This window comes from Hemicordylus capensis, chromosome 1 (genome assembly GCF_027244095.1).
Source record: "Hemicordylus capensis ecotype Gifberg chromosome 1, rHemCap1.1.pri, whole genome shotgun sequence".
Classification (NCBI taxonomy): Eukaryota; Metazoa; Chordata; class Lepidosauria; order Squamata; family Cordylidae; genus Hemicordylus; species Hemicordylus capensis.
This window is the reverse complement of record NC_069657.1, coordinates 345,054,667-345,081,329: the sequence shown is the minus strand read 5'-3', so window position 1 is coordinate 345,081,329 and position 26,663 is coordinate 345,054,667. Positions and strand designations below refer to the sequence as shown.

General features: G+C 45.9%; 1 protein-coding gene across 19 annotated transcripts in view; it reads left to right on the top strand.

The window, feature by feature from the left end:
• PTPRK (protein tyrosine phosphatase receptor type K) overlaps positions 1–26,663 on the top strand; it is a 630,811-nt gene that overhangs the window by 534,146 nt on the left and 70,002 nt on the right. The window lies entirely within an intron of this gene.

Below are 26,663 nucleotides of genomic sequence, written 5' to 3'. Positions count from 1 at the left end.
ACTCTTTCCTTTAGTCACCGGAAGAGCATTCCAGATTCTGGGGGCAGCAACAGAGAAGGTCCTGTTCTGCATGCACGACAACCGAGCCTCCCTCATTGTCGGCACCCGGAGCAGAGCCCCCTCAGCTGACCTCGTCAAGCAGGCAGCAACCTTTGGGAGCAGGCAGTCCCTCAGGTATCCCGGGCCCAAACCGTTAAGGGCTTTAAAGGTCAAAACCAGCACCTTGAATTGGACCCGGAAACAAACTGGTAGCCAGTGCAGCTCTTTCAAAATGGGTGTGATGTGCTCCCACCGGGCAGCTCCAGATAAAACCCTAGCTGCTGCATTTTGCACTAGCTGCAGTTTCCAGATATTCTTCAAGGGCAGCCCCACGTAGCACGTGTTACAGTAATCCAGTCGTGATGTGATTAAGGCATGGGTAACTATGGCCAGATCTGCCTTCTCGAGAAAGGGACGCAACTGGCGCACTAGCCGAAGCCTTGCAAAGGCACCCCTGGCCACCGCCTCCACCTGAGCTTCCAAAAGCAGAGCCAGGTCCAGTAATACCCCCAAGCTGCGTACTTGCTCTTTCAAGGGGACAATTCTTATGTGAACAATTTTATCTTCAAAATGTTTAGCAAAGAAGTATCTGCACTTCAAAGGCAGAGCCTTCAATTATTCCTAGCTCATTGCCATTCTGAGTTACAGCACTGCGGTCAATGTTTGCTCTCTTATAAGTGAACCTGAATGATGTGTATTTTCAGCACCTGCTTGTGACATTCACACTTTACATTGTTTAGGGGTACACCTAAAAATAGCAGTGTGTGAAGAAGCACAATCTATACCATCTTTCAAATGTCACACATCACTGATAGAAAACTGTGCCATGGAAATACTTTCTTCACCACAGGTTAGATTACTTATAAGAACTGATGCAAGTCAGAATTGAACCCTGTTAATTATTTCAAATCTCAGACACCTATCTTATTTTGAAGACCTCTACATAAGAATGATTTGTCTCGATTACCTGAAATAACAATATGTAGAAATCAGTACCATGGATAAAGCATTACATATTTTTATTTTTTACTGTGGTCTCCAAGCTTATCTGCGCACAGTTATTTGTACAGTGCATGCTAGATATGGGTTACTAAATTTCCATTAAAAAAGTGTTTTGCAGAACCTGAAGTAATAGTTCCATTTGTTTTCTTCATGTTAGCCTATTTTCCTATTTTTCCTCTTAATTTAATATTTCATATTCACATAATTCATCACACTTCATTAGCTCCCTCAGAGAACAAGCTATTTCCCCTCTACCCTGGCACTAGTAAATAGGTTCAAAATTAGATTTTTCCACCTATAACATTCAGGCTCTGCTCTGTCCTGTGGAACTGACTGCATTCCCTCTGCAATGAATAAATCTTCTGTGGGAAAGCTAATGGATGACTTCCCAATTGCTTTATGTAAGTCTAATCAGATTTGCTATCTCTGTCCATCAAGTTGCCTCCATCTCTTCCTTCAACACCTTCCTAAATATGCACAGCTTCTGTGAAGCATCTTTTAGGCCATACCAAACTTTGCTATTTTTTCTATTGTTCTGTTACTACTTTTTTTGCTCATTTTCCTGTCCTTTTATACCAGGATGGATTTTTTAAATGATGTAAAAAGTTTGAAATCAGCTTTTTGAATTTAAATGGGTTTGTATTGGGTTTTTTAAAGTAAATAAAATATTGAATTTCTCATCTAAAAATTACATGATTAAATTAAATATCATTACAAACATGGTACATCTACACTTAGTCTCTAAAAATGGATTAATGGCTCTCTCCACACATTGAGTTATCTACCAACCAAACCATGGGCATTCATTCAGGGTAAAGAACACCTGTGATTGATAACTAGGATTAGGATAAAAATGAGTCTACCTGCAACTAATTTCTGAGGTGTTTAATTACGAGAGCACACTACTTACATGAAACCTGTTATCTGCCAGAGGAAATGTGTAAGAGGGACATAACTAAGTGTAAAAAATGTGTAAGAGAGAATAACTTAATTGAATAACTAACATAGTCTGTACATAGCAGATGTGGCAGTATTCTTGATCTAAGGCAGGCCTGCACAACATAAGGCCCGCGGGACACATGTGGCCCATGAGGCCTTTTCTCTTGGCCCACAGAGCCATTCTACTTGCCACCCGCCTCCCTCCTGACCTGAACCTTCATGTATTTTTTTTTAAAAAAAAAATCTTTAAATTTCTGCTGCCACACGGCTGAGCGATGACTGTCGGGAGGTGAGCCAGGAGCGGTCCTTCTCTTCACCCACCCCCAGCAGGGCAGCGGCTCCCAGAGCGATGCAGGGCCTGCCATTTGGCTCGGCGTCTCTTCCCAACTGCAAGGTGCCCATGTGCAGCTGGGAAGAGATGCGGAGCCAAACAGCAGGCCCTGCGTCACTCTGGGAGCCACCACCTCCCCACTGGGGGTTGGGGGTAGAGAAGGACTACTCCTAGCTTCTCCCCCACCCACCCACCCGCCACCGCCACATGGTGGCAGAAATTTAAAAGAAAAGGCGCACAGGTTTGGCGGGATGGGTTGGGTCCTCTCATGAAGCTTGTACCCCGCCTCCCACTCACCCCCCTCTCTCCAAGCCTTCTGCCCCATCCTTTCCCTCTTTTTTCCCTTCCCCCTCTTTTTCTCTCTCTCCAACTCTCTCTCTCAAGCCAATCCTCCTGTCCAATCCTTCCCCCCTTTCTTTCCCCCTCTCCCTTCTCTCCCTCTCAAGACAAGCCTCCTTTCCCTGTTTCTTTCCCCCTCTCCATTCTCTCCCTCCCTCCCTCCCTCTAGCCAAGCGTCCTGCCCCATCATTTTCCTCTTTCTTTCCCCCTTCTCACATGATCAAAGTGTGATCTTCTTAACCAAAATTATGAGAAAAACTTCTCTATCTTTTTCCCCTTACAAGTTTTCCATGTTAAATGTGATCATTTGGCAGAGGTGGAAAGGAAGAACAATGCATTTCATTATGTATTTTGTACAGATTGTATTATATTTATTTTATTAGGATGAATTTCAATTCAATTTCTTTTATATTAATTTAAATTAATGTTGGCCTACCTGAACTTCAAAAGTTACATTTTTATTAAATTCATTTTAACTAATTTCACTTTAATTTGATTTAATTAATTGATTTATATTAAGTGTTATTTTAATAATCAGAACCCTAAAAAATTGACCTCAGCCCCCATGAGCCAAGTCATGGTCGGTTTTGGCCCACCAGGTCATTTGAGTTGTGCATGCCTGATCTAAGGAGTTCCCAGCCTGTAGTACGCCAGATGTTTCTGAACTACAATTTCCACCACCCCCAGCTACAGTTTATAGTTGTAGTTCAGCAACATCTGGAGTACCACAGTTTGGGAACGCCTGTTCAAGATAAATTGATGTCCAGGTTCCAGTCATTAGTGTGGAAACTGAATAGGTTTATGGGCAATTACAGCATTATAGGAAGCAGATAAGAGGTGATCACTCAGGATTATTGGCAGTGATAAGATGGGTAGGGTTTATATAGGCTTTTAATTGATACAAATCTTAGCGGAAACTTGGTTTAAATATTACCAGATAAAATAATTGAACACATTTTCATTAATACTGGGATAATAAATAGCTCCAAATGAGTTTCCCCCATGACTTTGCCATATCAGATGTTTTCTGTTTTGCTTTAGCATTGTAGTTGCCATCTACTGATAAGTATTAGATATATTTTCTTACGTATCCGCATCAGTGTTAAAAAAGACTACAGTATTTTTATTTTTGTCTAATTTAGGATATCCACTAAAAGTATGCCTATCAATATGGTATACAGGCAGTCCTCAAAAAAGTGTGTGTGTGAGTGAGTGAGATTTCATACAAGTATTGTACAGTGGTGTTTCTGTGTGTAGATACATTTTTTTAAAAGGTCTGGGTGGTCAGTTATCAACTCATGTAGTGTAAAATTGCATCTGCCTAGAAACTTTGGTAGTGGACGGCATACAAATATGATAGATAGATAGATAGATAGATAGATAGATAGATAGATAGATAGATAGATAGATAGTCAGTCTCACCCAGTTGTTTTCAGTCGTTTTGGAATAATGAGAGCTACAAATGGTCAGTCTTCTGGGAATAGCCCCCTCCCCCCATCTTTTAAAGACTGTGAACCTCTTGAGACCGGATTATTTAAAATCATGCTGTAAGCTGCTCTGCACCTAAATGATAAGTGGGATGTTAATCAAACAAATAAATTAAAATAATAAACACTCTGGTTCTAAACCGATTCAGAATTAGAGCCACTTTACAAAATGTGGAAAATAGTTTATTATGTCTCCCCAGGATCAATGCTGTAATGTGTAGATGAGATGCATCTTAAATCTATAGCAAAGCATACAATAGATATGTGTGTTTTCAGACATTCTCAAGAACACATCTATTCCATATTTTCAAACATCGATCTCCTCTCCTTGTCTCAGAATTGTCACCTCAGAGATACAGCAGAGAGCAAACTTTATTACCAGGTTTTCTCTGAAGTGTGGTTGTTACCACCCTTCATGACTGTGCTTTGACTTAATGTGGAATTTAACTCAATTTAGTGCAAACTTGCATATAGCCAAATTATAAATTAAGGTACCAGGAAAGCTGACCAGGGATAGGATATGCCTGTGTTAGAGTACACAGAAGGGCACAACTGAGTACAGATACTTTCTGATAGTGGCTTAGGGTTGCCTCCAATACACATCCACAGGTTAGTGCTGAGGGACAGGGGATACCGTTGTGAGTACTAGGAAATTGGGGGTGGGGGAGAAGTTGAGAATAGAGAAAGTGGTCTATAGCTACTTGCCTAGCCACTTTGCTTTGGGCTGGAGTGATGAGATGCAAGATTCGCCTGCCGAGGTGAATTTCTGGGCAGCTATGTTCTCAGCTTGTAAGGAATTGAGGGGCCCAAAAATCGTGATTTCAGTTCAGAGATTCTCATGCTTGGAAATCTCTAAGACTCCTTCACAAAAGGCGCTTTCTGTCTGGGCTTTCAGTGGGGTGGTTGGGTGAGAGTTGGTCAACCTCAGACCTTGGGAACAGTGAGGCACATCTGAATGGGGGTTAGCAGGTAAGACTAACTGAATACTGGAGGCTGGATGAATGTTGGACTGGTGTCTACCACACTTCACTGAGTGGAAGTGGTTTTTGCATAGGGGTTTAACTTCATTTTGGATGGCTGGGCTGAGCATTTTACTCCTTGGAGAATTTTGTTCTCTGTGTTGACTTCCAGTGGCCGAACGTATTGTTTGCGGGGGAGGGGGTGACCCCTACAAATGGATGTCCCTGTGGATGTTCTCTTAGACATTCCTCTTAAAACTAAAGGCTGAATAGGTGGACAGGGGATGAAGACATTAATTTTCACCACAACCCACTTCATTAAATAGAAAAATCTTACCCATAGGAGGGAGGATGCCCTTGGTTCCTTGGATTATCTGAGTGTCTGCTCCTTAGGAGGGGAAAACTGCATTCCAATACGAGTGCTCCAAAGTGTTGTTTATTCTAGCCTGTTCTGTGCACACTAAGGGGCTGTGACTATTAGAGTGTGTCTCTTAGTCCATTTTCAATCTCACAAATGACCTGGGAGCACTCAAGAAAAACCTGGACAGAATTATTATTTTTCTTCCCTTGAACCAGAGGAATGCACTCAGGCAGAGGCTTCCTCATTACTAGAAGCATGATATAATCATTGCAGATAGGGATGTGGAGAACATATTGACGTCAAAATGTTTTGACTCGAAAAGGTCCGTTTTGAGTGCTTCAAGCTCAAAACAAAACATCCTTCAAATAAAGGGCCTCTTCCAAGCATGAAACAAAACAATCCCATTTCAATCAAAACTGTCTGAGCACCATTTTGGAGGCCTGTTTTTCCCTTGCTGATTGGTTTTATGGCACTGGCTTCCAATTGGCTTGCAATCTCCTTAATTCTTGGTTGACTTGGTATCATACAAATCAAGTGTTGTCATGGGCAACTGTGTCCCCATTGGCTGGGGGGGGGGAGATAGGAACACAAAAGGAGGGAATTTCAAAATGTATTCAAAGGGATTGGGACGGGGAGGCACAGAAAGCCCTTATGCCTCTCTTGAAGTAGATACATCAGGACTCCAAAGATGAAGAAGGTAAGTTTGATTTTGTGGTTTTCTTTTCTCAGCGCTGAGTATAATATGTTGTGCTATTGCTGCTATAACTGTCTGGTTTTGCTGGGTCTCAGATTGACAAAGGCAGAACTTTGGTATCTGCCTACCTTGAGTTGTGATTTGTTTTGTTTGTAAGATAAGTGTTGTGGTGAGAAATGTACAGCGGCAGCTCTTGCTCTCTGTAATATTTCTTGGTGATTGCTGTGATGAGCTCCATGTCTGACCTTGAGACTAACTTGTGCCTCACTCCCTGCTCTGGTCTGCTATGCAATTTGCATTGCAATGCAAGATGTACTCAGTCAAAATGTTGCTGAAGATGCGCTAGTGGAGCTTATGGCTATGCTTTTTGCTGATGGTGCTGCTATGGCAGTTGTTACGATGCTAGGAAGTAAGGAGTCATAATTGTGTGAGAGAGAGCAACTTGTGCCAGTGATGTTACTGCAGCGCAGGCACTATGGCAGGCAATAGATTCTGGGTCAGTTGTTCTTTTTAGGCCAATTTTAGCCTGTGTTTGGAATATGTGTTCTATGTACAGCCCCGGCAACACAAATGAACCATGGACATGCATGCCAGCCTCCAAAATGGCGGCTGCACACTCACCGAGGGCTAAAACAGCCCATGGGAGACTGCGGGGGGAGGCCAGTGGGTGAAGGGGAAGACACTGGAGACAGACACACACACACACACGGCTGCAGCAGCAACCCCAAGGCCTCTAAAACTCTTGACGGCAGTTTTTTAAAAATTAACCCTGTCTGGCATCCCCAAACCTGCACAAAGTGGCCATGAACTGGCTGGGGGAGTCCAGCTCAGTCTTGAGCCAAATTGGGCCAGCTTGAGCAGAGGGCTTCCAGGTCAGAGAGAGTATGGCTTCAGGTTTGAGCCTTACAACTGCCTCACTTTTTAGAAATGTTGGCAGTCCATTGATGCTGTTTCAAAAGATTGCAAATGGATTATTTGAATGTGCCCAGAATGAACAAATAACATCCTTAGTTTTAAAACCGAATTGAGCTTTCATCACACTTCTGTAGAATATGCACTGTATCCAGCTCAGTATGCGGGTTCCCTTGACTCATTCAGTGATATATGAAATAGTTACATACTTGGCATTATGGTGGGCAGATTTTTACACTCTAATAAGAGAATGCATGTTGTAATCTAATTGCTGAGCCTTTCTCCAAACATTAGACATGCAGCTCACTTTGAAAAGGATGACTTGCAGATGATGTGCATTGTGTTAAATCAAATGTGTCAGAATTATTTCTGCTTGAGGCTTTCATATGCTGGGACACCACTCACAATGCCCTCACTGATTTTTTTAGATCTGTAAGATCAGGAATCTGCAACCCAGCAAGTTTTAAAAGTCTATGACTGTCCTAGATGGACCATGAGGTTCTGAATGTTAATGATGTCATGTCACAAAAATGCATTTTAGCATTTAGGTTTAGAATGATGAAAGAGAAAAATGGAAAAGAGAGTTTGTCACACTACTGCATATAAATATATATATTATATTTTGTGATGCTTTACATATTTACATGCACTAGTATAACAATCCGGGCAATGTATGCATTCCCTACCTATTCTGAATATTCTTCACATATTTTCCATGATCTGTTGCCAAGTGTTAGGCACATTCTCTGTTCAACACATTAAACCCAACTTATGCAGTATACACAGAGAATGAAGGCACGCTATGTGGTTTTGCCGTTGAAACCTGGACCTGTAAATTGCCTAGAGAAGAGATAGCTTAGAAACTATACTTTAAACCACTCTGAGGTATTTTGGTGAGAGCTTGTGGTGGAAGTGATAACAAGAGGAGGTGATCATGCTTGATTGGTCTGTAAGTCAATTGGACTGCTCAAGCACTCAAGTCACACTAAAAAATGTGTTCAGAATGAACAGCCAGGTCAATTCCTCCCAGGTTTCTCCTTCCCTTTCTTCTCCCTTATTTCCTTATGAAATAAAAGAGTTTATAGTTTTAAGTTTCAGAGTTTTATCTGTATTTTAAAATGTTTTAATTGTTGTATTTTTAGACTGTGAACCACCCAGGGGACTTGCGAATGGGGCAGTATAAAAATGTGTTAAACAAAACATAAATGGAATCTTACCTCTCAGAAGGGGAAGAAGTAATAGGCAGAGGAGAGAAGAAGAGTGGGGTAGAAGGGAGGAGTGTCATTTGTAGCCAGAGATTGTGAGGAGCTTCTTTGTGGGTAGGGATGTGCCTGAAGCGCGGTTCGAGCATGTTTTGGGATTCGGATGGGAACTTTAAGGAAAAGGAAAGCTCTCTGCTTCCCCATTCAGCTTTCTGCTGGGGTGGTGCGCCTCCCAATAACCCCCCTCATGACGCCAGCACACACGTGATATCCACTTGCCGCATATCATTTCTGTGGTCAGCATGGTCTTGCTGACCACACAGAAGGGGGCCCACGCATGTGCATCACCAGGTGCGAGCTGGCAGCACATCAGCAGGAAGCTGAATGGGGTGGCGGAGAGCAGGTAAGGACCTGATCTCCTTTTCCTTAAAATTCCACTCTGAATTACCCAAAACATGATCAAAACATGCTTCGACCCATGCTTCTGGCACACCCCTAATTGTGGGTATTTGCAAGGGTTTGCAATCTTAAGACCCTAAGATTGGTAGTTCCACTCAGCTGAGAAGCCCTGCCAGAATCTGTCATTGTCCATTCGCAGAGTTGTTATACATTTTCAGTTCAATATTGTGGATGCTTGCAGATGCTCATCATCTTGGACTATAAACTATTTTCAGCCCAAGAGAGGCCTTGTGGGGACTTTTCTGGGCTACATAAACATGCCATCCAGTTGCATCCAAGGATCAGAGGCAAGCCTCCACAATCCCTGGCTGCAAATGCTAGGCCTAATTAGAACTGGGCAAGCTTTGCTCATTTGTACTGGATCATATTCAAGAAAGAGGAAATTTTTATGTTCAAGCTAGCCCCTCTCAAGCATTTCCCCCATTTCTGATAATTTTCTCCCCATAAGAATCGGCTTCAGCCATTTAGGCTCCATTGTATCCTTTTTTCTTTTTCTTTTTTTCTGCAGTCAGGCTTTCTTAGTTCTGAACCTGGTTGCTAAATGCATATCTGTAAATATGAATGAGAGAAAGCTCAACCACATTGTTCCATATGTTCTGTACTGATTTAAATGCATGAACATAGTAAAGCAATTGCTAGATGAAAGGTGAGATTTTTAAAGCTGACAAAACTACAATGATCCTGATCAAACAAGTGGTGTGAATATAGAATCTCTGTGGCTTATCCACAAGCTCTAAATACAAGGTTTTTATGGATTTCACTAAAAAAATTTCCTTGTTTAAACATTGTGCATGCCATTTGTTCTTAACCTTACCATAGATGTATTAGTTTACACTCATTATTCATTGAAATTTTAATTCAGTTACCTGTACTAAGTATGTAGAATTCAAGGCGTTCTCAGTGACAATAACAACGTTTCATTTTGGACATAATGATATAACTAAATGTAAAGTGTGCTGTCAAGTCAGTGTCAGCTCCTGGCGACCACAGAGCCCTGTGGTTGTCTTTGGGAGAATACAAGAGGGGTTTGCCATTGCCTCCTCCCGTGCAGTATGAGATGATGCCTTCCAACATCTTCCTATATTGCTGCTGCCCGCTATAGTACCAGTGGGGATTCGAACCAGCAACCTTCTGCTTCTAAGTCAAGCATTTCCCTGTTGCGCCACTTAAGGTGGTAATGATATAATTAAGGCCACCTAAATGTGGCCAGTATGTTATTTCTTGTAGGGGTTGCAAAATGAAAGTCCAAAAAGCAAACTGACAGATCCAGTAATACATTTATATTTATACTAGTATTTTTCAGCCCGTTAAAATAACGGGTGCTAGTCTCCGCACTCAACCGATCTGTGCCTCTGCTGCCTCTGCTGGACCCGCCGCCGTCTCTGTCCTCCTGGCCGGGCGGAGGGTTCTGACGCCAAGAGTGCCGCCCGCCGACGCCGCCTTTGGCCTTCTGGGCGGGCGGAGAGTTCCGCCGCCACAGCCAAGAGTGCTGCCTGCCAACCCGCCGCCGCCGCCTCTGTCCTTTTCGGCGGGCGGGCCAGACCTGAAACCGTTTCTCCCTTCCCCTTCCCGTGGCCGTTTCTCCCCTCCCTGCGGACCCCCAATGCCTCAATGATAATGAACCGGACCCCTGCTGCCCCCTCTGCCCTCCCGGTCCCCTCACAGCCGCCTCTGCCCTCCCGGTCCCCCAGCTGCCGCCTCTGCCCTCCCCGTAGCCCATTCTTCAACCGCCTCTGCCATCCTCAACATGGCCGCCGTGTCTCTGCGGCCGTATCTTTCTCGGATGTTCTGGGCATGCGCTCTGCGCATGCCCAGAACAGCCAAGAAAGACACAGGCAGACACGGGATTACACCTAAGCATTTTATTATAGAGGATTATTGGATCTGTCAGTTTGCTTTTTGGTGTCTTCATTTCAGAACCTTTACGCTATTTTTGGCAAAATGAAAGTCACGAGAGTAGCATATAGTCAGCCTTTTACATTATTTGGATGTCCATTATAGCTGAGGGAAAGATGGACATCACCATAAAGGTTTACAGGACCAAGCCACAAGATTATGACAGGAACATGAGTGCAGGAACTACTTAAGCATCTTGTTTGGGATGGGATACAAATCTCTAGCTTTCAGGGAATACAGTAACTGGAGTGTGCCTGGAGTTAATGGGTGCCTCTGTCTGTAGGGATGTGCATAAAACCAGTTTGCCCGCTTTGGTTCGGATCCGAACCGGGGGGGCGGTTCGGTTTTGGTTTTGTCCAAACCGCCCTTTGGTTCGGTTCAGACCTCGAAAAGTAGCTAGGATGAAAAATGACCTTGTGTTCCACCTACCACCCAAACCTCAAATCGATTGGACCTTCCTCTGATTTTTTACAAATTTTAAAAACATTTTCAAGTTTTGCCCATAACTCCCTATGTGGAGCACTTAGGGGCAAAAAGCTTGGGTGGGTGAGAGGCACCCATGGGCGTCCTCCACCCCAAAAATCCCAAGGCAATTGGTTGCTCCTAGTATTATTGGTGAATTTTTGAAAAAAATAATTTCCCATTGGATAGAATGGGGATTTTGGGCAGCCCTGGACCCGCCTCTGTGGGGTGGCAGCACCCCCAAAGTGGGTCTGGGGCCATGGCAAAAATGGCCTCAGTCCCTCCCGAGCATCCCCGTATAGATTGCAGTGATGGTTTTTTTATTAGGATTTCCTAAGGCATCAAATAACTGTCTCTCTCTGAGCTTGCTGGCTTTACCTTTCACCTACTGACACACATTCTATTCTTTCCAATTATTATTTAATGCCTTAGGAAATCCTAATAGAAAAACCCATCACTCCTATCTATCTGGGGATGCTCAGGAGGGACTGAGGCCATTTTTGCCATGGCCCCAGACCCACTTTGGGGGTGCTGCCACCCCACAGAGGCGGGTCCGGGGCTGCCCAAAATCCCCATCCTATGCAATGGGATTTTTTCTTTTCTTTTCAAGAAATCCACCAACAATACTAGGGGCACCCATCAATTGCCACCCCAGCCCATCTCTGGGTGCCCTAACACGTAACACCCAGTCAGTCCACCTACCCAAGCAACAAAGATGACACAGAGAGAGAGACACCAGCTATTGACTCTCTGATCTAACAAAAAGGCCACTGCTGCTCCTGCCTGCCAGCCGTACAGCAGCACACACAAAGAGAAGAAGCAGGAGGTTGAGCAGAGCAGCAGACCTGCCGCTCTGCATGATGGATGATGTGATGCCCAAAGCAACCACCGCCTGCCTCACTCAGTGCCTGCCACTGAGGCCACCACAGACAGACAGAAGCCACACCAGCAGCCAACCTGCTCTGCTCTGCTGCCCCTCCGGGGGCCTTCCCCTCCATGGATGATGCACGCACACCCTACATAAAAGGCCAAGATTAAGGCGTCCAGGCAGGCCAGGGACCGCTCCAAACCAGACCAAGCGCAGAGTCAGCAGGCCAGCAGCCTGCCCAGCAACAAAACAACTACTAGGAGGAGCCCCTGGTGGCGCAGTGGTAAAACTGCTGCCCTGTAACCAGAAGGTTACAAGTTCGATCCTGACCAGGGCTCAAGGTTGACTCAGCCTTCCATCCTTCCGAGGTCGGTAAAATGAATACCCAGAATGTTGGGGGGCAATATGCTAAATCATTGTAAACCGCTTAGAGAGCTCCGGCTATAGAGCGGTATATAAATGTAAGTGCTATTGCTATTGCTATTGCTACTACTACTACCACTACCACTACCAGTGCAGTGCTACACCAACATTGCCAGTCACACGCACCACAGCCTGAGCATAGCACACAGCCAACACAGCTGCTGCCAGCCAGTGCCTAGCAAGCCAAGCCAACAAGAGGAGAGCTAAGTAGACGGCGCACGCACGCCAACCCATGACGATGCAACTGCAAGGGGAGAGGGCAAAATTACAGGCAGGAGGAGGTGAGGCAATCCTAGCACAGATTTGAAAGTTGAAACTCTGGACTTCTACCACACCAGTGTCTACAGAGTGCAGTGAGTGCAGCTGAGCTGAGCTGCGTGTGAGGATGAGAGCTAGTTACAGCAGACTCAGAGCATTGAGCATGGGCAATGGCGTTGGCAAGCAACACAACACAACACTCACCTGCTGCCAGTAGTTGTCTCTTGTCTACATCTCTTCTTCGTGTGTGCAGTGAGTGCATGCCTTTTGCCTTACTTGGGGAAAGAAATGGTTCTGGTCCACCACATATTTGCTCAAGGACACAGAGAGGCCCAAGGCAGGTGGTGGCACCAGTGTGAGTGCATGTGTGCTGGTGTTTGCCAGGTGGTGTGTGTGTGTGTGTGTGTGTGTGTGTGTGTGTGTGTGTGTGTGTGCTGCTAGCTAGGAGGGGGGAGGGGGAGGAAAGGGGAGGGGGATTGGGATGTAGCAGAGGGGATTGAAGGGGGAGGAGGGTCCGGCTCAGAGTTGGTCAGCCACATATTATGCACACACGTGATGTGTGTGCTTCGGTGGGAGAGACCAGATTCTCATCATCTTGCCAGACCAGGGGGGGGGAGGTGAGGTGTGTGTGGAAGGGAGGGGGGAGGGTGAGGAAGAGGAAGGATGAGGGGAGGGAGGCATTGGGGGAGAGGGAGCATTGGGGGGGAAGGAAAAAAAGTAGACAGACACACACAGCACAGACAGAAGACAGCACTACACAGCAAGCATCCACACACAAAAACAGTGCTAGGCATCCATTCACACAGACAGACAGACAGACAGACACACACAACAGAAAGAGCCTGCACACACACACACCCCACACACAGAGAGAGACCCAGTTTCCTCCCTCCCACACAGACAGACAATCACACTCAAAGCAATATAGTTATCAATCAATATGTTGTGTTGGCAGCCAGTTCATTGCTATTATGATGGTTTGTGTTTTTTTGCCATCAGCCAACATCAACAGTGACCATAATCAAGAACATAAGATGATAATTCATTTGTGTCATTAAAAAGATATCAAACTCTTTTTCCATGTAAACCAACCCCACACACATGATTTTTTTTGGTAACATTTCCAGAAAATCAATTCATTCAGCAGTCATTTTGTTATTCCTTTGTTACCCTTATTTTTTTTTGTAAAATTTTGAGGGTTGATTTGAACATTAGATTTTTTTTTTTTAAAAAAAATTACATGTTTATTTACATACTTATTTACATATTTACACTGCAGAACGTATACCCGCCGCTGCCGCTGAAAGTCTAGTACTATTAGGGCTGTGCTACTTTGGGTGTGTGTGCCGTGCCCACGCCAGGTCCCCAAATGCTGACAGGTGGAGAGATAAGGCCCTGTGCTGGTCAGCATTGGGTTTCTTTTTAGGTGGGCGTGGGCGTTGTAAACCTTTGGCCAGTCGCAGCACTACTACTACTACCACTGCATCTGTGTGGGCACTGCACGCTGCAACTTGGCTGGCACGGCTCAGCATCCGTCACGTCAGCTCAGCTAGAGGTGGAAGGGGGGAGGGGAGGGATGAGCGCAGAGGTTGAGCCAGGCAGTGACCAACCATGGGGCAACCACGGTAATCACTCACCCAGCTCAAACTCCAGCTTGGGATAGCCCAGCAGGGGGAGGTTGATCTTGAGGAAGACCAACTGCTCCACCAGACCAGCGTCCAAGCGGGAGCGAGAGGATGTCACCACGTCCCCGGCACGTGAAAACACCCGCTCGCTCTGGACACTGGTTGGGGGGCAGGAGAGGAGGCGCACAGCAACCACCACCAGGTCCAGCCAGACTTGGCGGCGGGTCGCCCAGAACTGTGTGCAGTCCACGCCGTCTTCCTCCACAGGCTCCTCCAAGTACTGCGCAATGCATTGCTCAGCACTGGAGGGGGGCCTGGCAGGTCGAGCCTCCCGCACACCAGGCAAGGCACCAAAGCACACCCACTGAAACCACTGGGCGGATTTCGCGGCGGGAGCAAGTGGCTGCTGTGTTGGCGCTGCCTGGGATGCCACGCTGCTGGACTGGGAAGAGGGGGGGGGAAGGGGTAGCTGATGCCAGCTGGCCGCCCACGCTGCTGCTGGGTGCAGGTTGGGCGGAGGGGGCTGCCCCCGCACCACTACCAATCTCCTGGTCTCTGTGGGCCCTAGCGGCCTCCTCCTCCCTCACCTTCCATACCAGGAGGTCCCTCTACCCGGGCAAGTCGCCGGCACTAACAACATTGCCCTTGATGGCTGGGTTGCAGAGACAAGTGAGGACATATTCCTCCCTGCCTCCCAGCACACCAACGAGCCGCTTGGCAACCCCAGACTTCAGCCTCCCAGCCAGAGAACGACCCTATGGCATGGTCAGAGAAATCTGGAGTTCGCCCATCAGCTTCTCCAGACCCATAGCTGTGGGCAGCTCCTGGCTCAAGGGAGTGGTGTCGGCACACAAGCCCTTCGTGGCAAACTGGAAGGGCTCGAGTGCCGACACCGCCTCGGATGTCTGCTTCCACTCTGCATTCGAGAGGTCGCAGACGGCCAAAGACTCATCCCTCGCCAGGGCGCCAAGGGCTCTCTCCTGCTCCAACAGGCGCTGGAACAGGAGGAAGGTGGAGTTCCACCGCATCTCTACATCCGTTGGGATGAGGTGGCGCAGAAGCCCAAGGTCATCCTGCTTCTTGCGAAGCAGTCTCCTGGACTTCCCGCTGCGGTGGATGTGGGCGGCCAGCTTGCGAGCCTTCTTGACAAGTGTGGCCATGGCAGCAGCACCTGGGGGGGCGGCCCTTCTCCTGAGATGCCTTGTCTCCTCATTTCTGCCCCTCCATCATTGACCCTGCCCGGCTGCCTGTGCCCCGTGCGGCCGCCCTGTCTGTGTCCCAGCCCAGGGGTGGCTGGCTGGCGCATCCATGACTAGAAGTGTGCAGCAGGAGTAGGACCGGAAGAAGAGGGGTTAGTGTGCGTGTGCAATTGTGTGCACCTTTTGTTGCCCCCTTTCCCTCCCTAGTTGGCGGTTTTAAATAGGGACACCCCTATTTTGAAATGCATTTGGGTGTGGCAAGGCACAAATAATAACAGCAATAAATCAAAGCAATGGAGATGGATGGGGGTGGGGGAGGGGAAGCCAAATGATACGAGGAGGAGGAGGAGGAGGAGGAATGAGAGAAAAAGGGAGGGTGAGGAAAGGAGGACAACAGAAGAAAAACAACACGGAAAGTTGGGAAAAGTTGAGAAAAACGTAAAGTAAAGACAGACAGACAGAGACACAGGGCAGATGGACAAAAGAAAAAGGTGGTGCAACAGAGACACACAGAGTGGACACAGTCAGGGGCGGGACTCACAGACACCGCAGCAAAGCAAGGGTCTCAGATGTTGATCCCACAACTGCAGCCAAAGAGAATTTTCTAGGCAAGAGGCTTGGTTTATATAGGTTTGAAACTCCCTCTTTTGGGAGCCCCCACCTTTGCACTCCCTTGCACTCCCCCCCCCGGCCAACAGGGTGCCAGCTCTCAACAGTGCAACAGCCAACAGCCTACCAGAGCGCAAGACTCATTCTGGCCAATCAAAGGATCAATAGCACAGCCAATGCAATGCCTGAAAAATCACCTCACAAAAAGGATTCCAGGAGCAAAAGTTGCACGAAGGAGCCACAAAATGGAGGACACACTTTAAACTTAATACAGAGCCAATACAGGCCTATGGCGCATCCGAACCAGTTCGGATTTGGGTTGGATCCGAAACGTTTCGGATCTGAAACAGCCCGGTTCGGTTCGGATCCGGACCGCTGAACCGGGCCGATTCGGATCCGAACCAATTCGGATTCGAACCGGTTCGCTCATCCCTATCTGTCTGTTGCTCTGCCCTGGTGAGCCATATAATTCTCCCACTCAAGTTGTTCTCATTCATTCAAAGGAAAAAGGTGATGTGCCATTAATGCCCCTTTGGAGCCTGCAGCAACCCTGTTGGTTAATCCAGTTCCTCACCAGAAACAGTGTTGCATTCATAGCTTTGTGAATTACTTGCCATGCCACCCACACCACCCCCAATCTTTTAAAGAGATGCCCCTCCTAGATGTCAGATCACTTTCTCATATCCTAACCCTTTGGTCATTCCAGTGCAGATAGGGATCAGTCTAGCTTTATACCAGGCTGTGCCATGCCTCCTTCCTCTGACTGTTAGAATATGCTACCAACATCCCTATTCACTGTGCAACTGGTTTCATCAGTTTATTTATAATCCATCGCAATGTCCATCGAAGGGGCATCTCTACGCACACCAATCTAAGCTTTGGGAATTGGTATTTGTAGTAGTTCTACCTTCCAGTGGGGTTCAATAAGCCGTTGGCTTGTATATACCATTCTCTTCTTTCCATTCTAAAAGTATGCATCTCATAACAACTCAGGGAACTGGGTCAGCGACATAATTTACTGCACGGGTCAGCATCCTTTAGGATTTTAGGACTCAATGCCCAGTACCCAATGCCCACCCTTTTTGAAGTTATGGACAGCCCTTACCCACTGCTGCTGCATATGTTCTGGGAACAAAATCCCCTCCCCACTATACCAATACCTTATGCACAATGTTCAGGTCCTCACCTGGAAGACATTGAGCATAGCTTTCTTGGGGAATAAGCTTCCCTTCTTTGATCTGCCAGTGCCTCAATCTTTCACTGGATATCCCTTCAGCATACCCAGATTAGGTCAATTTTCTGGCTCCTTTGCCTTCTCCTGTGCTAACAAAACCACCATCTCCTCTATCAATTCTTGACAGGCTTCCAGCATCTACGGCCATCAAAAGATTACACATTCTTACCTGTGAAGAGGAAGCTATTTATGTAGCAAAAGAAAAAGAAAAACCAGCTCGACTGTCAGAGTGCTGCAAATCCTATACCATTCCAAAATGAACTAAACTTTTCAAAGACTCATCATGGAACACAACCAGACCCCCAGATGTGCTTTGCCTCCTTCAAATGCAAACCCTAGAAAATAAAAACTGTATAGATGAACAGGCCCAAGTTGAAGGTCCTATTCTAAAGTCTCCACACCATAGGAACTACTGAGTTAAATATATCATGCTGCTTAGAGCAGTGTCCGAGTTGATGCTGATAGTTGCCTAAAATCTCTAGGTGTCATCTTAGCTCCTACCTCATGGACAAAATGCACCATCAGTACTGGCAACTCTCAGTGCAAGCCAAACTGATGATTTTTTTTCCAGCACCTTCTCCAACTTACTGCCAACCACCACACAGATGTGAGGTTACAGAACATAGGGCAGACCCATTTTCCTTCAAACCGAATACATTACTTCCAAATGCCTTCTTCCACTGCATGCTGTTGCAGTTACAGGCTAGGAGACCCTAAATCTTTGCCCGTGCCACGGTTTGTAGTAGAGTGGCACAGCCATACAACAGGATTGCGGCAGGCCTATGAACAAACCATCACACAACTTGGTGTGAAAGTGGTATCTAACTCATAACATTTGTCTCTGAAGATGAGTTATGAAATATAACTGCTTTATTTGTTGTCATGCCTCACAATTTTACTCTGTGAGGTAAGTTAGGTTAGGATAGAGAGCCTAAAATTTGGTAGTCTCTGTTTGATGCTATGATTTTCACTGTGTACGGTGCTTTGTATTGTTCTACGTGAAATATTGCCTGCCATCCTAGAGCACAGTTAATTCTCCTTTTTGGAGATCTCTAGATAGCCCTTATAGCACAACACTTTCTACTGTGGTAATTTTATCTGCAAATTCTTCTTCATGTACTTTAATTTAAAGTACATATTTAAGAGATATGATATTTAAGAGAATATTATTTACTTAACTGAATTTATGTGAAAAAGAAGGTATGCATAGGCTCTAAATATTACAAGTATTGCTATTATTATCATTATTCTGCTTCAGTCTAAAGAAAAATCTGTCTTAAAGAATATTGGACATTGCATTAATTAGTATAGATGTTAGCAATTTGTGTGGACAATATACAGATTACTTGACATCTGGCATCTATATATATTTAATTCTCTTAGCCGGCATGCGTGCCCAGAATTTGATGGCGGAACTCTCGTGAGCGTTCCTGGCATTGGGCGAGAGTTCAGGGCAAAAAAAATGGCAGAGGATGGTGGTGGTGGGCCGCAAAATGGCCTGAGGAGGCGACCTCAGCTGGCCGCTGGGAGGCAGCAGCAGGACGACCTGGGTAAGGGGGAGGAGGCAGCAGCGGCTGTGGCAAAGCCCGGCCTGGCTGCTGGGGGTGGAGATGGCAGCAGGACCACAGGCCAGGCCATCTCCAGTAAGGGGGAGGCGGCGGCAGCAAAGCCCAGCCTGGCCACCAGGGTCGGGAGGAGGGAGGCAGTGGTGGGACGGCTGGTGAGACAAGAAAGTGGCAGGGAAGCAGCGGAGAGAGGGGGTGAGTGGGAAAGAGAGAGGGGGGTAGGAGGGAGGGGGCAAGAGAGTGGGGCGGGAGGGAGGGGGAGGGAAAGTGGGGCAGGAGGGAGGGGGGAACAGCCAGCCCCAAAGAGCGCACAGATGCTCTGTGTGGGTAGGCTAGTAGACATAATTTGTCTACTCCAAGCAAAGTTAGCAAGCAGGGTTAGTATTTAAGGTATCAATCCATTGGGCATAAGTGTATTATCATCAAAATCTATAGATATGGCAGGCGAAAAACAATGTAATGTTTCTCAGTCCCCATTGGTTTTGAACTCCTCATCATGAAAATGTGGGGAAATAAGTAGAAGAAACTGATGTTTTAGCTGTTGTGCTCAGGCCTAATGATGGACAAACTTCCCCAGGGTCATATCTGATTGCCTTGGAATAAGCCTAACTATTCTCTCCTCACAAAAACTGGGGATTAATTTAACTCATTTCCAAATCCAATTCTGAAAGCTCTTGTCATCCTCCAAGCACTCACCCTCCTTCCAATAAATCTATGATCTTCCTAATCCCATTCCCTCCTCTGGTGGCAGTGGTGGTGTTGGCTCCCCTACAATGCCTGATAGGCTGCTAAGCAGTTTACCTGGCGTAACTAGGGAATAGTGATGCCAGTCGCCTTGAGGGAGAATACCTCTCCCATGGGCTGCTTGTGTCTGGCATTCTGTGAAGCAGAATGCCAGGGGAAGGGAGACCTGCCTTCTGTTTGCTGACAACGTTGCTGAAGCTGCAGGCTACAGCACACGTATAAGTGGCAGGTAGGATAGAGGATCAGGTTTGGAGGATAATTTTGGGAAGGCAGATTTGAGGTCGGGGTGGAGAAAGAGTAGAGTTCTTAAAATCCAAGCTGGGGACAATTAAAGAGTGATAATGCTTGCCTCATATTTGTTGCAACAATTTAAGAGCCATGGTCACTCCAACGCTCATATTTCTAAGTCTGAAAATATGAGTTTTGGAGACATTCCTAGCTGAGACATTGTAAGAACAACTGTGGTTTTTTTGTTGCTTCTAAATGGTCCATACAGATGGTCCTAAACTACAAGCCAGAAAGTTTAGTAAACTAAGGGATAGGTTGACAGTTGCTCTCCTCAGTGTACCTGTTTGGGGACCTGCTATGTGTAGGGTTGGGTCGGAAGCTTATGATTCAACCCTTTTAGAGCCTAGGAAGAAAAATGAGGCCACTACCTGTAGGGGTGTGCACAAGACTGGTTGGCCCGGTTTGGTTCAGGTATGAACTGGACCCAGACTGGGCCGGGCCAGTTTGGTTCCCCCCCGCATTGGCCCACCTACCCCCGGTTCGGTCCAGGGGGTGTTCGTGAGTGTGGTTTTTTTTAATTAGCATTTGCCGCCACAGGGGGTAAGTACTAAACAAAATATTTTTAAATGCTCATGGACCGCTTGAACAGCCGTGGAGGAGGGGTTGGTCTGGGGTCGGACTGAACTCAGTGGTTCAGTTTGACCCAAACTGTCGAACCAAACCAGTTTGATGTTGAGCCAGCTCAACAGTGAACCAGCTTGCACCTCCCTACCACCTGGTGCTGGTGGGAGGAGCAGCAGCCACGACTTCTGATCCTCTTCCTTTTCTCATTTGGCCTTCTGCCTCACCAAAAAGCTAGAGCAGCAGGAAGTATGTTTCATCACTTCCTGCCACTCCCAATTCCCCACCCTCTTCCTTTTGAACAGGCAGAGGGCAGGATGCAGCATGGAGGGATGAGGAGGAAGGGGTTGTCGAGGTTGGCACACTGCAAAACAAAGTTTGGAGGCAGTGGTTGAAGGCAGCCAATCCACTGCCACTAGGAGGCTGCTCTCACCTCACCTCATTAAAAGGGGGCCCTGTTCCACCAGTTTGAGAGAAAAGACTCTGTCATGAGCACGTGGACGGACTCCAAGGAGGAGGAGGAAGAGACAGACAGGATGTGAGCAGAGGTGGGAGTGCAAGGTCCAGAACTTGCAGAGGAGAGCGGAACCAGCCCACGGGAGGCTGGAGAAGAGTTAGAGCTTGTCATAGCAGCTCCTATGGAAGAAGGACGGCCGGTCTTAGCAGTGGAGAGGCGTTGCTCAAAGAGACAGTAGGAGATAAAGGGCCGCATATGCAGAACAGCTAGACTAACAAGCAAGGCTGCTGAGTCAGGGATCAATAATTAACAGCACATGGTTTCAGCCTATATTAGCCGGCTTTGCCACAGCCACTGTGCTGGTGTCAACGTTGTTCTCACTGAGATACTTGGCTGTGTTCCTGTTTGCTGTGCCTGTGTTTTGACCTTGGACCATTTTGGACTCTGTGGATTATGATTTGGACTCTGTTCGACTGACTGGTGATATTATGACCCGGACTGGACTATGGTTTGAAGAAACTGCTTACTGCCTGGCTTTGCTGTTTGACTTCTACCCCTTTCTGCTTCACTCTCTGGCGGCTGATATTTATAGCTCCAGTTTAGTGGGACAGGTTTACAACAGACGCTAATATAAGTCATGTGCATGAAGATGCATGTGCGTTCTTCCCTGTGTCAGAGTTTGCTTCATAGTACACAGTGGAGTGGTGCATCCATGCAGGTTCTCCAGCTGATGTGGAGAAACAGTTAATATTGTAGCACTAGATGTGAATCAAGTCTTTGCACTGGGAGAGCTTGAAATGCAAAGTCCCTCCCTTAAAAAGTCTGGGCTGCCACTCTCCATTTCTCCCTGCCAGTAACACCCCACCATCTCCAAGCCAGAAACATATTGTCTAAGGAAAGGTGAAGAGAAAGGAGGTGTAACAGGCAGTAGGGAAGGTGCTATACCCTACACAGTAAAAACTTGTTCGGGCTTTTATTGCTTGGAGAAGGTGTGGTGCTAGTAGGGAAGTGGGGAGTCATACTTCACCTATTTGGGCTTTTGAAGTTTTCCTGCAAAATGACCTAAAAGTCATTTGAGGTTTTTAGAGAGTTCAACAGCAATACTTTAACACTCAAAATGGTAAATGAATGATGGCTTGTTGCTAAAGGGAGGCAAGGAAGGATTAAAGGTAAAGTGTGCCATTGAGTCAGTGTTGACTCCTGGCGACCACAGTACCCTGTGGTTGTCTTTGGTAGAATACAGGAGGAGTTTACTATTGCCTCCTCCTGCGCAGTATGATGCCTTTCAGCATCTTCCTATATTGTTGCTGCCCGATATAGACAACCGACAAATCACTCTACCAAGGAGTAATATCCAACCAAGAGAACAGAGCAGCAATCTATTGTACCTGGAAGACATAACTGAGCAAGCATCAGTAGCTAATTGGAGCATGGGAATTCAGTGGCTACAGAATCTGGAGTGTATTTGACTAGTGGGACCCCTTAATCTGGTAACAGTGGGTTGTACAAGTTGACACAGTGCTTCTGAAATTCATGCAAAGTGATAATGACTTCATGTAAAGTGATGCTGACAGAATTTTGAAGTGGTGGGCCTTTTGCCAGACTTGAGGCCTCAGTAGATGTACAAATCCTCATCCTCCTCTTGAAGCTGGCTTTGTAGGAACTGGTACCCTCTGAGAGGTATGGAAGAGAGGCAAAAATGTGCAACCCCAACAGTCCTTTACAGCTAAAGAAACAGCCACCCACAAGCCAGAGTGACAAGATATAGAGAGTAGGGGTGTGTACAAATCGATTTTTGTGATTCAAATTGAATCACAAAAATTCAAATTGATTAGTTGAACCAGCCAGCCATTGCTGGCCATTTTGACAAATTGAAACAAAAATTAGGAAAAGGGGGGAAAAGCAATTTGCCATACAGAACACTGGGGAACTGAAATCACTCCAATCACTCCATTATCCTAGGAACACAAATGTGGGTTGGGTAGTCGGGAATGATGGGTGCTACCTAACACCCAACCCACAAAAGAAATGAGCAAGCAGACAACTTAATTAACCACCCCACCCCCCCAAATCCATAAGATCATATGGATTTAGGTGGTTAAAAAAATAATTGCCTGCTTGCATGTTTCTTTTGTGGATTGGCTTGGAGGTAGCACTCATAACACTGTACCATCCAACCCACTTTTAGGGAGGTGCACAAAACCGGTTTGCCCTTTTCAGTTCGAATTCAAATTGGGTTTGAACCGGGGTGGGTAGGTTTGGTTTTCATTTTGCTCGAACCCCGCTTTGGTTCAGTTTGAATTCAAACCAGTTCGAACCAGTTCTAAAAGTTCTACATAGGGTATAATGGGGACTTGAACCAGCCCATTATACCCTATGTCGAGCACCGGGGGCACAAAAGTGGGGTGGGTGGTAGGCACCCAGGGGTGCCTACCACCCACCAAACCTCAAGGCAATCGGAGACTCCTGCGATTATTTGTGAATTTTTGAAGTTTTTTTTTTTTTACATTTTTGCATTCCTCCCGTAGGGAATAATGAGGATGCCCCTCCCCCTCTTTGGGGGAAGCCAGGGCACCCCAAAGTGGGTCTGGGGGCATAGCATGTATGGCCTCAACTCCCCCCAGGTAACCCCAAGTTGATAGGAATTATTATTCTTTAATTAGGAATTTTTAAAGAATTAATTTTGGGCTTGATAGGAAAGCATTGATAGACCTTTAACCTACTGACCTTAATTGCTGTATTCCTGAACTCTGAGTTTGATTCACAGTAATTAAGATCATAGTACAGTGTGTTCTTCTGAATGAAAGGCTCACCAATGCTTTCAATGGAGGCAAAAAATAATCTTTAAAAATTCATAATCAACTTGGGGGTGCCTGGGGGGAGTTGAAGCCGACCCTGCTGTGCCCCCAGACCCACTTTGGGGTGCCCTGGCACCCCTCATAATAGGGGGATGGAGTTGCCTCAGATCCCCATTATTCCCTATGGGAGGAATGCAAAAATTGAAGAAAAAAATCTCAAATAATCGCAGGAGTCTCTGATTGCCTTGGGGTTTGGTACCCAACCCACATTTGTGCCCCTAGGTTTTCTACATAGGGTATAATGGGCCAGTTTGAGTCCCCATTATACCCTATGAGAAAAATAATTTTCAAAAATTCACAAATCGCAGGAGTCTCTGGTTGCTTTGGGGTTTGGGTGATAGTTGGCACCCATGGATGCCTACCACCCAACCCAGTTTTGGAGGCTCAAACCAGTTCAAGCCAGTTCCAATAGAACCAGGGTCTGTTTGGTTCTAACTCGGACCGGCATTGCCAATTCAATGCCCTATTTGGTTTGAGTTTGAACCTTGAAACTGAACTGGTTTGAATTCAAACCTGTTTGCTCATCTCTACCCACTTTTGTGTCTGTATGACCTACCAGTGGGGAACAATGGGGTTATTCGAGTTCTCCATTGTTCCCTATGGGTGAAACAAACAGAGTGCACTGTACACACATTTTGCAACCCGCCTTGAAAAACAACATTGCAGAACAGCACTGCAGCACACACAGCCCCTCCCAACACAGAACAACACATTATGCCAAACTCACAGTTCAAAGATACCCAAAAAAGAATCACTGACCCAGAATCCACTGCTAGCCACAGTGCCTGCACTGCAGTAACATCACTGGCACAAGTTGCTCTCTCAGACAACTCCCACAGCACAGCAGCACTCTTAGCAGCCAGCAAGAATAGCCATAAGTTCAACTACAGCAACGTCTTCAGTCATATTTTGATTGAGTGAATGCACCTTCCATTGCAGAGCAGACCAGAGCAGCGAGTGAAGCACAAATTAGTCTTAAGGTCAGACATCGAGCTCATCACAGCAATCACCAAGAAAAATATGACACACACACAAACATAGTGCTGAGCTGCCACTATCCATTTTTCGCCACAACACCATCTCACAAACAGACCAAGACCACAACACAAGGCAGGCAGGCACCCAAGTTCTGCCTTTGTCAATCTGAGATCCAGCAAAACTAGGTAGTTATAGCCGCAATAGGTAGCACAGCATTATATTCAGTGCTGAGAAAAGAATACCACAAAATCAAACCTTCCTTGATTTTTCCCCTCTTCTCCTGTAAGGGCTCTATCTGCTTCAACAGTCTCTTTGAATACATTTTGAAATTCCCTCCTTTTTTGTTCCCCCTTTGTCAATCTGAGATCCAGCAGAACAGTTATAGCAGCAAAAGCACAGTATATATTCAGTGCTGAGAAAAAAACACCACGAAATCAAACCTTACTCCTCCTCTCCTGATGTATCCTCTTCTTCATCAAGGGCTTTCTCTCTGCCTCCTAGTCCTTTTAAATATACAGTTTAAAATGCCTTCCAAAAGTGTTTTCCCCTCCCTTCTCCCTCCCCCCGCCCAGCCAATGGGGGCACAATTGCTCATGTCAACACTTAATTTGTATGCTAAGAAGCCAACTAAGAAGCAAGGAGATGGCAAGCCAATCAGAAGCCAGTGCCAGAAAGCCAATCAGCAAGAGGGGAAAGCCAGTCAAAATGGCAACTCAAATCGATTTGTGCCAATTTGGGGCTTATTCACTTAGACTTAAAATCAGCCCCTTTATTTAAGGGGCATGAATCAATTTGCATATGAATTGAATTGCAGATCCCTAATAGAAAGTACCATCAGCAGAACACCTGATTATAATACCATTTAAATGACTTGCCTAGAAGATTTAAAACCTAAATGCTGGCAGGGTGTCTCTGAGCTGTCCCTGTGCAACGCCTGCATGCACATGGCCTCTGTGCATGCGCGATGACCATTTGCGTGTTCAGCATGCTAAGATACAGGGTATGAAGGGAGACTTCAAAGCTTTCAAAGCTCACGAGAATATCCACACCAAGAAAAGACTTCTTGAATAGCTGACAGTGGTATCATAAGTCAGGGCAACATCCTCCTGTAACTTAGCAAATGTTTACAAAGGGAGTTTAGGTATAGAGAAATTTGGCTAAAGATTTGAATTAGGAGAATGACTTCATCCAGATCCATAGCCAGTAAACCTTATAGCATATAAAATATTTTTTAAAAAATATTCTATAACTTGTAAATAGTTCATAATATAGTTTTTACCTAAAAGGTTTCTTTTGTTAAATAAACTTGTGTATCTTTTCTGGTTTAACTTACTTCCATTGGTATACTGATTGGTTCATTCTTGTGGCTAATGCCTATCCTCGCCACTAAAGGCATACATTATAGTGAACGGTTAAAGGAAATTAATGGCAATATACTGTAGGATTTAAGTATAAGACACAAGCAATAGAACTTAGGTTGGAGTGGAACCCACCCTGCCACCCACATCTGCATGTCCATCCATCCACTTGGCTCCTTTCATGCATTCAGCTGAACATGCTGTTTTGGACAATTGCCATGAGGCATGGTCCCAAATGACCCTTCATGCAGTCACCGTACATGTGGAGGAGGTTATCTGAAGAGGGCTATAGTGTCAGTGTATCATACATGTTGGTTGTATGCATACATATTGTAACCTGGCCTAGTATAAACTGGAAAGTGACATCTAAATGTGCATGATCTTCCTATTTTCATCTTTTAAACATGTAGCTTTAAGCTCCATGTTTTCAGATTTGTTTAGATGTATATTGCTTATGATCTTGATCCATCTTAGGATTCTTATGAATGTGAAAGTAGGCTTTCCACATTCATATCCCCAGCTGGATCGGTAACCATGTTTACAATCAGGTCTTATG